A 16,213-nucleotide genomic window follows, 5' to 3' on the forward strand; every position below is an offset into this window, starting at 1 on the left:
GTCATCAAAATTCTATTTAAACTAACACTATTATTGTGCAAAATCATTGCTTCAATTGAACAGTATAGTTTAAGAGGAAATCATCTTCATATTAATCATAGAAATACCCAATCGAACAGGATATTTCCATGAGATAATCACACTACATTAAAGGCAGTGGGGTCCTCCCCCCACACCCATTCACACCATGCCAGATACTGGAGAAAAATGGCAGCAGCAAACATTTAAATGCATAGCAATAACAAGAAACATTCTGGAGCCAATGCCCTCGGGAGCCTTGCCTATCTGAGATTCCCCCATCAGTGCCTTCCTTGCTTCTGGTGGATCGATCTCCTGAAGTCAGTTGCCACCTGCTGCTCCTCTGGCCACAGCAGTGAACTGTACTTGAAGATGGTGTGTGCCCCCAGCAAGAGGACACAGAGGCCTGTGAAGTCCCAACTGTCATGCGATTTATTCCAACTGGTGGAAAAGCCCCCAACAAAAGAGCCCTGGAGGTCTTCATCCATGTGAGCTGTTTCCATGAAGGAACAGTTCTGGCCAAATGGTTCACTAAAAAGTTGATCTCCATGATTGGCTTGTGAATATTTGGGGAAAGTAAAATAGGATCTAAATTTAGCTTAGGAGGTATTTGTTAAATGTCAGTAAGTACCAGCTTTTGTGCTATCAGAAATTAATAAGGCTTTATGGATATGGTTTTCCTCTTCTGTTCTCTTTTTATTCTTCATTTGTGTATTTGTACATATGTGTATGTATACACTTACACCATGGTGCACACTTAGAGATGAGAGGACAGTTCATGGGAGTCATTTCTCTCCTTCGATCATGTGCATCCCAAGGATCCGACTCGGGTTTTCAGGCTTGGCAAGAAGTACCTTTACCTTCTGAGCCATCTTGTAAGCCCCTCTTCTATTCTCATTCACTTCGGCAATTCAACTGAGTTCAGCAGCCTCTTGCCACCTGTCTGTCTTTCAGCACCATATAAGCCAGGTTATACAGTGTCGAATCACATATTTCTCCAGTGCCGGCCATCAACAGTCTATCTAAAATCTGTTTTCTATCAGTCTTCATTATAGCCACAGTCATGGTCATATCATTTGCCTTCATTGTCATACATAACAAACATTCTGCTAATTCCTTTTCCACTTTAGTGTTGATAAAGACATTTTATACTCAATTATCCATATGTTCTTTATTTAATAAAACACATTCATGACATACTTATGTCCATAAAAATTTGGTGTAGTTAATCATTTAAGAGAAGTACATTTTATCTTTGTTTGGAATTGTGTTTTCTATTTTATATATATTATATTTTATAATTATATAAAATACATAAAATATATAAACTAAAAAACACAATTCATATATAGATGAGATACATCAAAATGCTACTTTGTATATATATATGACACATAGCATGCTACTTTGTAAGTAAAAGGCACATAAACATGTTACTTTGTATACATGACACATACCAGCTACTTTGTATATATGTGAAGCATCAACATGCTGGTTTGTACATATGTGACTGGCTTCTTGGTTTAGCTGTTAGACTTGAATATGGAGATAACGCTGAAAAATACAAGGACTTAGTACCCAATAACAGGAAAAATACTGACAACACAGCTAAAAATGCAGAGCCATTGATCAACCTGGACGTAAATAATCCTGATTTTAAGGCTGGTGTCATGCCTCTGGCTAACCTCCTTCAGATTCAGCGTCATGATGATTACTTAGTAATGCTTAAGGCAATTCGCATTTTGGTTCAGGAGCGTCTAACACAGGATGCAGTTGCTAAAGCAAATCAAACGAAAGAGGGCCTACCTGTTGCTTTAGACAAACATATTCTTGGCTTTGACACAGGAGATGCAGTTCTGAATGAAGCTGCTCAGATCTTGTGATTGCTGCACATAGAAGAGCTCAGAGAGCTACAGACGAAAATTAGTGAAGCCATAGTAGCTGTTCAGGCAATCATTGCTGACCCAAAGACAGACCACACACTGGGGAAAGTCGGAAGATGAGCACATCAGGATTTCAGCTTCTCGCCTGCCTGGTGTGATGGGAACCATGTGCATCAGCATGTGTTTGGAAATCAAATGTCACATTTTCGAGGGAGGAATCCCAGGAAAATGGCCATGTTCTAGAGATTTACCACCATTGCTTTTTTTTTTTCTTTAATAAAGTTGGGGAAAGTAAAAAAAAAAAATCCCATCTAGTCTCTTGTCAACCCTAAGACGGCTCCCTTAATTAAGATATGTGCTTCCCTGCTCCCATATCTACCCTTCCTTTATCCCAACCATCCCATTTCCCCAAGTTCCCCCATCCTCCCCTTCTCACTTTTTTCTCCCCATCTCCCCCTACCCCCATCCCACCCCACTCCCAAGATCCCAATTTTTTGCCCAGCAATCTTGTCTACTTCCCATATCCAGGAGGATAACTATATGTTTTTCTTTGGGTTCACCTTCTTATTTAGCTTCTTTAGGATCACAAATTATAGACTCAATGTCCTTTATTTATGGCTAGAAACCAATTATGAGTGAGTACATCCCATGTTCATCTTTTTGGGTCTGGGTTACCTCACTCAGGATAGTGTTTTCTATTTCCATCCATTTGCATGCAAAACTCGAGAAGTCATTGTTTTTTACCACTGAGTAGTACTCTAATGTGTATATATTCCACACTCTTCATCCATTCTTCCATTGAAGGACATTTAGGTTGTTTCCAGGTTCTGGCTATTACAAATAATGCTGCTATGAACATAGTTGAACAAATGCTTTTGTAATATGATAGGGCATCTCTTGGGTATATGCCCAAGAGTGGTATTGCTGGGTACTGGGGTAGGTTGATCCCGAATTTCCTGAGAAACCGCCACACTGATTTCCAAAGTGGTTGCACAAGTTTGCATTCCCACCAGCAATGGATGAGGGTACCCCTTCCTCCACACCCTCTCCAGCAAAGGCTATCATTGGTGTTTTTGATTTTAGCCATTCTGACAGGGTAAGATGATATCTCAAAGTTGTTTTGATTTGTATTTCCTGATTGCTAAGGAGGTTGAGCATGACCTTAAGTGTCTTTTGGCCATTTGAACTTCTTCTGTTGAGAATTCTCTGTTCAGTTCAGTACCCCATTTTTTAATTGGGTTAATTAGCATTTCTTGAGTTCTTTATATATTTTGGAGATCAGACCTTTGTCTGTTGTGGGGTTGGTGAAGATCTTCTCCTAGTCAGTAGGTTGTCTTTTTGTCTTAGTGACAGTGTCCTTTGCTTTACAGAAGCTTCTCAGTTTCAGTAGGTCCCATTTATTCAATGTTGCCCTTAATGTCTATGCTGCTGGGGTTATACATAGGAAGCGATCTCCTGTGCCCGTCTGTTGTAGGGTATTTCCCACTTTCTCTTCTATCAGATTCAGTGTGTTCAGATTGATGTTGAGGTCTTTGATCCATTTGGACTTGAGTTTTGTGCATGGCGATAGATATGGATCTATTTTCATTCTTCTACAGATTGACATCCAGTTTTGCCAGCACAATTTGTTGAAGATGCTCTCTTTCTTCCATTGTATACTTTTAGCTCCTTTATCGAAAATGAGGTGTTCATAGGTTTGTGGATTAAAATCCAGGTCTTCTATTCGATTCCATTGGTTGAGTTCTCTGTTTTTATGCCAATACCACGCTGTTTTCATTACTGTAGCTCTGTAATAGAGTTTGAAGTCAGGAATGTTAATGCCTCCAGAAGTTCCTTTATTGTATAAGATTGTTTTGGCTATCCTGGGTTTTTTTTTGTTTTTCCATATAAAGTTGATTATTGTCCTCTCAAGATCTGTGAAGAATTTTGATGGGACCTTGATGGGGATTGCATTAAATCTATAAATTGCCTTTGGTAGAATTGCCATTTTTTACTATGTTGATCCTCCCAATCCAAGAGCAAGGGAGATCCTTCCATTTTCTGGTATCCTCTTCAATTTCTTTCTTCAATGCCTTAAAGTTCTTGTCAAATAGATTTTTCACTTTCTTGGTTAGAGTTTGCCCAAGATATTTTATGCTCCCTTGTGCCCAGAGCGATGTCCCCAGTTAGTTCCTTGGGCAGCTGAGGATAAGGAACCTGAAATGGCCCTATCCTATAGCCATATTGATGAATATCTTGCATATCCACCATAGAACCTTCATCTGGCGATGGATGGAGATAGAGACAGAGACCCACATTGGAGAACCTGAATGAGCTCCCAAGGTCCCAATGAGGAGCAGAAGGAGGGAGAACATGAGCAAGGAAGTCAGGACCATAAGGGGTGTACCCACCCACTGAGACAGTGTGGCTGATCTATTGGGAGCTCACCAAGGCCAGCTGGACTGTGACTGAAAAAGCATGGGATAAAACCGGACTCTCTGAACATGGCGGACAATGAGGGCTGCTGAGAAGCCAAGGACAATGGCACTGGGTTTTGATCCTACTTCATGTTCTGGCTTTGTGGGAGCCTAGCTAGTTTGGATGCTCACCTTCCTAGACCTGGATGGAGGGGGGAGGACCTTGGACTTTCTACAGGGCAGGGAACCCTGACTGCTCTTCGGACTGGAGAGGGAGGAGGAGTGGGGGAAGGAGGAGAGGAGTGGGAGGAGGGGGAGGGAAATGGGAGACTGGGAGGAGGCGGAAATTTTTTTTTCAATAATAAATAAATAAATAAACAAATAAATAAATCCCATCTATGTGAACTGTCCAGAGTGGAGAAATCTGTAGAGACAGAAAGTAGACAAGCAGTTACTCTAGGAAGGGAACTATAGAGGATGAAGAGAATGGGGTCTCTCTCCCCTGCTCCCCCATATGAGATCGCTCAAAACTTGATTGAAACAGTTGCTGCAGAACTCTAAATATGTGAGGAGCTGTCAGCTCGCTGTTCTCTTTCCATGGGTGAAGTTTAACACATGGTAATTATATCTTAAGAAAGCTCTTTTAAAAAGGCCGAACCAAACCTTCATCAGATCATTTTGCAAGGAGGCTGGGTATGAATTAAAGGCTGACCCCTCAGCTGAGGGGGAGGATTTTCTATCTTCATAATCACTGGAGGGGCAAGACTCAGAGCACCAATCTCAAGTGCTGTCCTCTGGTTATTGGGAGAGAAGCTGTGCAGGGCATCTCAGCTAACAGTCTTGGCTGACATACCTCTGTCTTGTCTCCAGATCCTCTCTTTACAGTTATCTTCAGGGTAGCCTTACTTATATAACTATCAGCAATTTCCCTCCCAAATATCCAATTTTGGCTCTGCCCTTGGCTTTTCATATCTTACCGAGTAGAAACCGTGGACAGCCTTTGTATTCTTTTATCGTGGTGTGACATTATCTTAAAGTTATTTTTCAAGTATGCTCCCTTATATGTAATATTCTTTTCTGTCCAAAGAAAAAAATATTTTTAAAACTTTTTAGAAACAGTGAAAACAGGATATTTTTGCTAATTAATGATTGCTTAAAAACAACAAAGAAATTTCCTCTCTCAAGAATGGTAACAGCTGATAAAATAACCATTTTGAGTAAAAGGGACTCTCATCTTCTATATTTAACTATCTTAGACTATAGTTAATATACTAGAAAATTGAATTTGGATTATTTTCTTTTACCTTGGTCTACATATGTGCTTCCATGGTCACAATAGCATTCATGGTGATCAAATTAAATTGTGGTCGTTTTAAAGTAAAGTATCACATTCCATGACAACTGAGGGGGGTTCAGGTGACCGAATGCATTAGCTCACGATGGGGCGGATTCAGGAGGGAAGCTGTGCAGAGAAAGCCATCATACACACTTCATCACCACCGTGGAATGAAGGGCCAGTGCCTTTACTGAGCAGTGGATGTCCAGTGAGCCTAGACACTAATTGGTGGTTGAACATGCCCCAGGAGCAGTGACTTTAAGGTCATAGCAGGCTCAGTGAATAATGCTGACTTACCCTGCATCTCGCTGATAGCTGATCTTACCAATGAGCGGTTTAAAGGCATTCAAGCCTGAACTCCCTTCCCTGGGCCTTGAATGGCATGTCAGTGGTCACTGCCTCTGACACTCTTTATGTTTGCCCAGTCAGCTCTAAATCTTTAAGTTGGGCTTCTGAGTACTCAGGAAAGAAAAGAGAGGGGCAATTATTTTCAGTCATTGAGTTTTGAAGATCTTAGTGTTAATTATGCCAAACATTGTTGGTTCATCAGCAAATAAAAATGTTAAAAAGGGGGTACCAGGCATTCCAGACCTGCTTAAACATATTTTGTGGTAATTAAGAATGTCTTGTATACACTAACATTTTTGAGGTACATTGTCACCCATGCATTTTCATGCATTGTTTCAAAATGGGAAATTCACATTAAAAGCTCATTTCTATTTTGCAGTATTAAAAAGCTTACTTTTAATTAATGTGTGCTTTCTTATCAGTTGAATTAAGACGAATAAAAAGCGCCATTCATTATTTCTTTGTGGAATCCAGAGTGATGTGAAAAACATTTCAACAAAACAAAACTGCAATGGATAGCTCTTAGAAGTACTTCAGAAATTATTTAAGTATTATAGTGGGCTTTGAAATTTGAGGATTTCTCTCACTTAGGCCTTTAACTTACCGGAGGATCCTCGAGTATTTAAAATGTGCTTTGCCTTTTGTCTGTAGCCCCCTGTGCTCCCTGACCTGCTGGAAGTTGTTCAGGAAGTATCCAGGGTTGGAGGAAGCACTAAGCATTCATTTGAGATGAAAGTTAAGGACGTGAAGCCAGTGTTCTTGCTTATGACACAAATTTCAAAACTCATTTCTAGATAAGATGAAAAGCAGAAATGATATATATTCCTTAAATCTTTGAGAATAATAATTATGTTCATTAAAGTTTTTGTTTATTTTTTTTTACGCTTTACCAAAGCCAATGCATTCAGTCTCTAGAGAGGGTAATGTGGACAGCATCCTTTTGTTGAAGTGCAGATTTGAAACAGAACATTTGTTTTCTATAATGAATATGTATAATAGTAGATCCAGTGTTGGCTTAGAATAGCTGCACTGTCTGATACATCAGTGATTAGAAAAATCCCTTCGTATGACTCTAACACAAAACCGAGTGTTTTTGTGTCTTGCAAGTCTGTTTTTTCCACGTGGCTGATAAAATATGTTCTACTGTTACTGTCATAATCTTGCCTTTCAAATTAAGATATAATAATCACTCAGAATCTAATATAGAGTTAATTTAGATTCAATTGTCTCTATTAAGACAAAGAGGTATCATAGTTTTTAAAGATGGAAACGATCATTTATGAGGCTCTGCCTGCAATCAAAAGCTTAACTATTAACATTGTAGGTTCATTATTAGGGGAAGCATTATCATCTTTGCACTGCTCTTTATTTCATTTGTTCTTATGAAATGTGTTTATCTTTTATTAAAACTTTCTATTTTTGAGGAATAGATACGAGATAAAACAAGCATGGTAGAATGTTAGCGATAGACTTGAGGTGCTGGGAAGGCAAGGATCTTCTCCATAAGATCCTTCAGAACGTCTATGTATTTCAGCAGAAGAACCTATTTGACTTTTGAAAAGGCAAAAGAGATATTTTAATTATGTAAGCATAATATGTACATATAATAGAATTTGTATATTAATAATATCACATACTTAACCAGCTAGTAAAAGACAAAACTAATGTTAAATTGTAAATTTGATACTGTTTACCATATGCAATTTGTTTGATGGTGATCCCACAAGCTAGTTTAGGCATTTTTAAAAATCCAGTTGAGGCAACTACATGAATTTTGTTGTTGTTGTTGTTTTGTTTTTCCAGGCAGGGCTTTGCCACATGTGAACCTGATGTGTTGTTGACTCAGATAGGATATTGATAAGTAATGCATGTATGCTCACGTCTCATTTTTGAGATGTACTCTAAACAGATACAAATTCAATGTAGCTAGAGTATTACCCTGAAACAGTTCTTGGCATATTTGGCTGAGCTGCAGCCTGGCTCTATGACTGATATGTATTTGACATGTTAGCATCATTAGAATCCATGCCTTTACAAGTCATTTTACAATTGATGCTCTCAGGTAGGAATTTTTGAAGTAGAACTTATTTATTTCTTTTTTATGAAGCTGAATTTATGTTTAACCTTTGTGTTACACCTTCTTATGTCACTCCACCACTAGTCAGTGTCAAAGAAAATAATGACAAATAAAACAAAAGCTTCAGCTTGGTCTTTGCACTCACTCGATGTATTTGCAAGTCATCTGTGACCGGGGAGTCACCATCTCTCTCACCTCGTGCCTGCAGTTATGATACCATGCTGGGGCAGAGAGGCTCAGCTACGGATCCCGTGCACTTTTTTTTAAAAAATATTTTTAAATCATTGCTCACAGTATCCCATGCTGAAGTATTTGGGGGAATTATGCAGAGGTAGGTAAAAGATACCTAATGACACATTGTGCTCAACCATCAAGGGCTGTTTGCTTCTGGGGTGATGCTTTCAGTGAGCAGCCTATGGTGTATTTCATGACTACAGCAGTGCTTGCTCGCATGGTGGCAATATTACCTACATCAGCCGTTAACGATAGCCAGGACTATAGGGAGCGCGCACACACATACTCATAGACACACATACATGCTTCTTTACTTCCTCCCATGTGTATATTCAATGAGTTTTGTTTTCTTTATCATTAATGCTTGCAGCAGTGAGCCAGAAATGGAAAATAGCTCTTAGTTTTAGGGTAAAACAAAATGGGCTCTGATTTATTTCAAGTTAACCATCTCATTTAAAATTAGCCCAGGGTCTCGTAAAAAAAATGCCAGTAATCTAAACATAATCATGCACATTGCCCAATGGCTCCTGTGCGTGATACAGGCGCATTGCTGGCGTGCTTTGACAGCCCGGTACCGAATGTAATGGGCATCTATTTTTAAACAGAAGACATTCAAGTTGACAGCCTGGCGGGGAAATTCAGCTCATGGGATAATCTTTGTCATCTTTAGGATCGAGAACGGATTCGGTTTAGTTTAAGGAAATTTATATCCTGTAGTTTATATAGAAAACATTTTTATTAAAAGAAAATTTTGTTGTCCATTTTGAGGGGCAGGTGTTACTGGCAAAGAACAGAATCATTTTTTAACGCATTACTGAAAATTCTCTAAAACCCAGGTTTAAAATGAAATTGCCTGTTTTTTATTTCTTCTATAGGTGAGATAATCTAAGAAAATGGCTGTTAGAGAAACTTAACTACTAGATGTGGTATCCCACAATGCTTTTCAGTCTTAGGAGGTTTTAGGAAATTATTGGATTGGACATAAAGTTTGAGGCATGTCGTCTTAATGAAAGGATGGATCAGAATTGTATGCAGGGAGAAAGGAAAGCCTCTGCCTGGCTCCATTAGGAGTCCTTCAGGAATGAGGAGATGATAGCATCTGCTTTTGTTAACTTTGGAAAAACGTGTTCCACAATTCCTAATAAAAAATGAAATATTTATTAAACCATAACAAAGATAATAGAGTAAATCAGAGATAATTATGTGTTTATATTATATATTGTGTAAGAACTTTGTTTTTCTAGGCTAGGTTAGTTTCAAGGGCTTTAAAGGAGATTTTGAGTTCATCACTGAGGGTTTCCCTCAATGTGGGTTGAAAAAGCACTAAATGATAAGTGACCGAGTCACACAGACGAATCCTTGAATGTTACTCAATACCCACTCAACTTCTGAGTCAGTCACTAAAACTAAGAAGACACCTGGTGGCAGGAAGTTCATTAGTTTTGCTTTTGTTTTAAGATTGGGTCTCACTGAGTATTGCAGGCTGGCCTCGAACTCATAACTCATTCCATAGACCAGGCTGGCCTGGAACTCACAGGAAGTGCCTGTCTCTGCATCCCACTTGCTGGGATCAAAGGTGTGCACCGCCATGCCTGCCTAGTATGTACTTTTAGTCAACACACAGTAATGGTGTACATGTATGTGATTACCATGTGATATTTTGATGCCTCGATACAATGTGTAGCCTCGTTGCCCGTTGTCAGACCTATCAGACGCTTACCGTTTGTGTGTGTTGGGGGCATTCCAAACCCTATTAGTTATTCCACATTATCCAGTTACTTTTTGTCAATCATATTGTCCTACTATGCTGTGGAACGTTTAAGTCATCCCTCCTATCCAACTGCAGTTCTAGAAACATAAGTGTCATCAGAGTCACCATTCCAAATGCCTCACCAGACCCCTGCAGCTTGGGGTCATCAGCCTTCCTTCCTTCCTTCCTTCCTTCCTTCCTTCCTTCCTTCCTTCCTTCCTTCCTTCCTTCCTTCCTTCCTTCCTTCCAGGGTACCTTCTCTAAGCTCCCTATGGGCTGGCCAGTTGAGCAATAGCTTTGCATAAAAGTGATACTCTAACGTAAGGTAGCAGAGCAAGCCATGTTTACTAGACAGTAGATGGTTTCGCTCCTGATCTCTTTCTGTATTTTACTTGTATCTTGAAGACATGATGGCCCCGAGCATAAGGTAGCGGTGAAGCTGTATATAAGTCAAGGGTTTTTGGAAAGGCTGTCGTGTTGGGTCAACCCTGTACTCTTTAGACTTGTATTTTATCACTGCATCAAAGGAATTTCTTGACATGAAAGAATTGGGCCTCTATAAGGATTTTATTTAAGCCTAGAGAGGCTATTGTTCACCCGACACAGTCTAAGATATTTCTTGTGACAGTGCTGTGAGTTTGTCACCTGACCTCTGAGCTCACAGCTTTGTGGTGTCGTGACCCTCTTGAATCTTGTGTAGCGCTAGGGCGTTGTCACGTCTGCCTGCTTCTCTGTACACCATGGAGTGGTGTTGGTTGTTTTTTTACTCTTTACTCTTTCGGAAGTCCAACACTTAGCTTCCAAATCAATCACCCAGAGACTTATTCTTTCTTATGAATGCCCGGTCTTAGCTTGACTTATTTTTTGCCAGCTTTGCTTAACTTAAATTATCCCATCTATCTTTTGCCTCTGGGCTTTTCTCTTTCTCTGTTGTATATATCTTTCTTTACTTCTTATTCCCTGGCTGGCTATGTGTCCGGTTGGCTGGCCCCTGACATTCTCCTGTCCTTTTCTCACTCCTTGATCTTCCCTTTCCCAGATTTCTCCTATTTATTCTCTGCCTGCCAGTCCAACCTATCCTTTCTCCTGCCCAGCTATTGGCTGCTCAGCTCTTCATTATACCAATCAGGTATTTTGTTTTAGACAAAGTAACACAGCTTCTTCATAGTGCCAAACAAAATACAACATAAAAGAATGCAACACATCTTTGCATCATTAACCAAATATTCCACAGCATAAATAATATTAAAATAATATTCTACAATGATGGAGTGTCAAGGCAAATCTCTCAAGGGCAGCTTCACCCCTTTAAACTCTGGAAAGTCTGAGAAGGAATCCCAGGTCTCACGGAATTTCTTTAGTAAGACAGTGTTAGGTGGCATTTCTCATGGAGAGATAAATCACTGGCAAAGTGGGCAGGACCTATAGTGCCAAGGCAAGGTGAGGGATGTGTTTTAGGGCTTAGTTCTGAAGCTGCACAAGCTAGGGGAAGTCACTGGTGGCTATGGTGGGGGCTCTCTAAATGCCCTGGCTCCGTTTTTTCTCTCTCTCTTCACGTTCGTTGCAAACTGTATTTTAAGGTTTGAGTAATTCAGGAATAGGAGAGAAAATGATCTTTCCATGATATGCTATAATGAACTTGAAGAAAATGTGATGTGGACATGGATGGCAAGATACTCAGGAGGTTCCAAGCCAGGTGTCATCCGTGGCTGGTGGGGTGATTCAAAGGGATATGATCCAGGACACACACATTGAAAGTCCTTAGTCCAGCTTGAGCTTGTGTTATATGATGGTTAAGGCCTGATTGCTTGATCCTTATGACTTATTAACTATGTCATTTGATCAAATTATTTAAATACTTGGTTTTTTTAATCTCCTTATTTATTAAAGGACCTCCCAATTACATTTAATTGTCAGAATTAATACAGGATCAAACGAGTAAAACATCTTATATTATTAGAATAAAGCCTGGCATGCAAAAAGAACTAAGTAAAACAATCTATTAATATTGTTTCTAAATTAACTTTTTATTGAAACTTACAATTTTGTAATAAAAAAATACTTTCGGAACTCACCAAATCTGTAACACTTTGTGTTAAAGGCTTGTTTTTACCCTTCAGGGATCGTCATGGGAGGGGGTGACTGAAAAGATTGTGAGAGCCAGAGCTAATGGGTGATTGCTGCAAAGTATTAGTTGCTAGACATGACACAGCCATTGCATACATGAAGTCTCAGCGCGTGAATGCATGGTCAAGACCTACATATGATCAAGGTCTCAGCCTAGCTGAGGAACCGTTGGCAGCTGATGGCTGCTGTGGAGGGAGAGCCAGTTCTCATCAGACGTGCAGTACCTACGAGACGGCCCGTGGGCCAGGACGTGGCCCTACGCTCATCAATCCAGGAAACATTAAGTGGACTCTGGGCTTCAAAGCAATACCTAGGTTGCGAGGGAAAAGTGGTGGAGGGATAGGCAGGACTTGAAAGGGAGGGAAGGGGCATAGGATTGACCAAGAAACACATTTTATGCATTATATGAAATTCTAAAACAATATATAAAATATAAAAAATTATCCCCATGTTTATGCATATATGCTAAGCAAAAATATACTTTGTGTGTGTTTATAAAGAACAACAAACTTTATCCTTAATTGAAAATTAAAGTTACCCAAAATCTTGACCTTGGGGGAAAAAAAGTCAAAGTGAGGACAGTTCAATTTGATGAATGTTTATCAATTAAGCAAGCTGCATGGGATGATACTTATAAAATATTGAAATCATAGCATCTGTCTTTAACTAAATCCTTTGAGCATAGAAGATATACTATGTATATACTCCTAACTTTATAACCTAACGGTACCTCAAATAATTAAAACATTTTCTTAGTGGACAGTAGGGTCAGTAGGCATCTTAAGATATTGCTGGTACATAGGAGACCCATGAGACGTGCAGCCTTGTGGGGTTTTGTTGTTGCTTGTGTTTGTATGCACTTTTTTTGTGTGTGTAGGTGCACATGTGTGTATGGGTGGAGGTCAGAGGTCAACCTCGGGGGTCATGACTCAGGAGCTGTCTACCTTGTTTTGAGACAGGGTGTCTCAGTGGAGCTGGGCTCCCTAATGATTGGGCTGGGCTGGGTGGCCAGCAAACCGCAGGGACTGTATCACTGCTGTATCCCCACCTCTGCGCCACAACATCCAGCATTTTACACAGATGCTGGGTGCTGAGTTTAGGTCTTCATGCATGTCTAACAGGTACTTGACCAACTGTGCCCTCTCCCCAGCTGATGGGTTGTTTTTAAATAATACCTCTATTTATTCTCTGAAAAAAAATGTGCATGCCATGTATAATGATGTATTGTGATCAGATTCATGCGCTATCTCCTTCCAGCTCCCCCAGTGCTCCACCCTCTCTCCCTCCCAACTTCATGGCCTCCGTTTTTCTGTGCTTGTTGTTAATAATCATTCCTGTTTTATTTTGAAACAGGGCCTACCTATGTTGCCAAGACTGGTCTTGAACTCACCATGTAGTTTGGGCTGGCTCAGAACTTGCAGTGATCCTCCAGGTCCAGTCTCCTAAGTGCTGCTCTACGCCAGCATGGCTGCAGCTATGGACCAGTACACTTGGTCGATAGCTGTCACTTACGTGGACGGATATTATTCTCTCTTTCTCTGCAAACATGCTCCCGACTTCTTACTAGGAGTATCCTGACTGGAGTGCCAGAAACTTTACTAAGAAACACACAGACACACACACACACCCACCACCCACCCAAACAAACAAACAAACAACCAGAATCTATAAATTGTAAAGAATGGGCTACCAGCTGATATTTCCCTGTTTTTATTTGCTGTAAATTGAGGTCTTTCTTCCTTTTCCAGCATTCTCACCTTCTAGCACTCAAATGTATTGCACAATATATACATCCTGGTGAAAGAAGAAACAAAAAAGATGGCAGGATGAAAACCAGGCTAGAGCCTAGTTGACCTTTCATTGCACTGTCTCTGAGGAGGGTGGAGCAAGTAGGGAAAATGAAATACCACCACCAATGCCACCATCGCTCTTCTGAGCTTAAGTGGTAAATATGCCTGGGGAGATGGTGCGCGTGCGTTTATGATGACGGTGCGCTCACGGCAGGAATCTCACACGGAATGTTTTCTTCTTACATTCTCTGAGATCGGCAATCGGTTAGCCTGCCTTACTCTTTTGAAGATGTCTATTTTCCACAAAGCCCGCATCTGGGATACTAACTCGAGTGCATCCAAGCAGCCTTCGCGGCTCTATTGGTAGCATCGATTTTACCTAAAACAGTGACATAGAATTCATAAGGCAGCACTCGTGCAGGTTGTGGCGGCAATGCCATTGATCGGCATGCATCGCGAAGGCGTTATGACTCCTGTCTATCTGTATGTCTGTGTGTTTCAGATCAGTGGTTTACTCACACGGTGTGAAGTTCAGCATGACTTGAGAATACGAGCCCTTTGTTTTTCATGAATATAGAAACCCTTTTTTGTTTTTCATGAATACAGTCCCCTTCTCTGTACAATGATACATTTCTTTCGTGTTCTAGCAGAGTCATTTGTGTGCACAAGCGAAAACATATGCTTAGATGCGTTTCTGTATGCTTGGGAAATGGAGATAGCTCGCCTCTTGTATCGCTTTCTAGAAGGATATGGGTGATAAGCTCCTGAGGGTACCAAAGTTCCTGCTGTATAAGGACTTTTGAAAATAGAAATAAGGAGGGAAAACAAAGAAACATTAGAAAGTCTTAACAACTCTCTTCCTGTGTTGAAAATCCTCCTCTTAGGCATATTACAGATCTGACAACGCTGAGATACTGATTCCTCTGACGCAGGCTGAGGCCTCCCACATCTTCCTGGAAGCTGTCTATGAGTCCCAGGATCTCTTGGAAGCTTGCACAGCTTGTCACAGCGATGCAAAGAAAGCCAGCTCTATTTGGGGTCAGATTGATCTTGGTTTAGAGACCAGCCTTGTGACCTTTAGCCACTGTCTGAGTTGCCTCATGAGGGTCTGTCAAGTGCAAACTACCAAACCAGGCCTTATGGCCTACTCAAGGGGATGAAATGGATTCATTTACGTGACTAATGTCTGGCACAAAGCGGGTCCTCGGTAAACGTTTGCTTCCTCCTTGACTTGTCCAGGGCTTAAAATTGAAAACGGAAAAGTCTGTTTTCAGGAGGGTGTGGTGTTTTGGGTCTCGACGTGCTGTTCAGATAGGAAGCAGCATTTGGAGAGTTTTCATGTGCCCAGTCCTCTTGCGAGGACGCTAGTTTCAGAATCGTTTCTCTAGCCTAACAACCAGCTTTTGTGCAATGCTTTCGCAGTCTGCAAAAGTTAACTTTTCATTCTCTCTGCGAGGGAGATGAGAGAGTGGATGAGAGGCAATTAGAGATGAATACTTATGAAACAATATTGGTAGATGAAATTAGTTAAAAGTGTCACTAAGGCTAGGGGTATGGCTCAGCGATAGAGCACCTGTTGTGTGTGTGTGTGTGTGTGTGTGTGTGTGTGTGTGTGTGTCTGCGTGTGTGTGCAGCTCTGTGAAGTACTGGGCTCAATTTCTAGTACCGACCCCCAAAGTTGCCTTTCTTCTTTCCAGCTGAAGATGGAATGATAATCTGGGGTTTCTAAAAGTGGAACAGAGGGGAGGACTTCAGCAGGCAGCCGCTTAGGTTGGATTTTGATTTACTCAGTACAAAAATAAGACCAGCAAAGAGGTCGCATCCCGAATGTTGAGTGACAGATACACAATCAAAGGTTCACCATTAACTTTCCGGGGTTTGGTTACACGGTGGTGTCTGGCTGGTTGCTATGCTTTGCGTGCATGCCTTAGATTTCCTCGGAGGGAGAAGAAATAAGAACCCACACCAGGCTTGTGAACGGTGCGCTCTTCAGATTCCCTCGGCATCATAGCTGTGAGCACTATGTAAATTCAGAAAAATAGTTTTGAGCCTAGCTTTAGAATTTTAGTAGTTATTGTATATTCAAAACAGCCACGGAAGCACTCTATTTTCATTTTAAAGATTTACAATTAAAGTGATTTAGGTATACCTCAAATGCTTGATTATATACAAACCCACTACAGGGTTTATGCACACATTAAATCCCTTCTTATTATGGGGTTTTGTGCACATTAAATGCCTGGTTGTTGTAGAT

At 40.6% G+C, this 16,213-nt stretch overlaps 1 protein-coding gene and 1 pseudogene across 2 annotated transcripts in view; both read left to right on the forward strand.

Moving 5' to 3' along the window:
• Nucleotides 1-16,213, forward strand: part of Camkmt (calmodulin-lysine N-methyltransferase) — a 391,397-nt gene that overhangs the window by 92,046 nt on the left and 283,138 nt on the right. The window lies entirely within an intron of this gene.
• Nucleotides 1,449-2,197, forward strand: LOC142839549 (RNA transcription, translation and transport factor protein pseudogene; annotated as a pseudogene).

Source organism: Microtus pennsylvanicus, chromosome 21, assembly GCF_037038515.1.
Source record: "Microtus pennsylvanicus isolate mMicPen1 chromosome 21, mMicPen1.hap1, whole genome shotgun sequence".
Taxonomy (NCBI): domain Eukaryota; kingdom Metazoa; phylum Chordata; class Mammalia; order Rodentia; family Cricetidae; genus Microtus; species Microtus pennsylvanicus.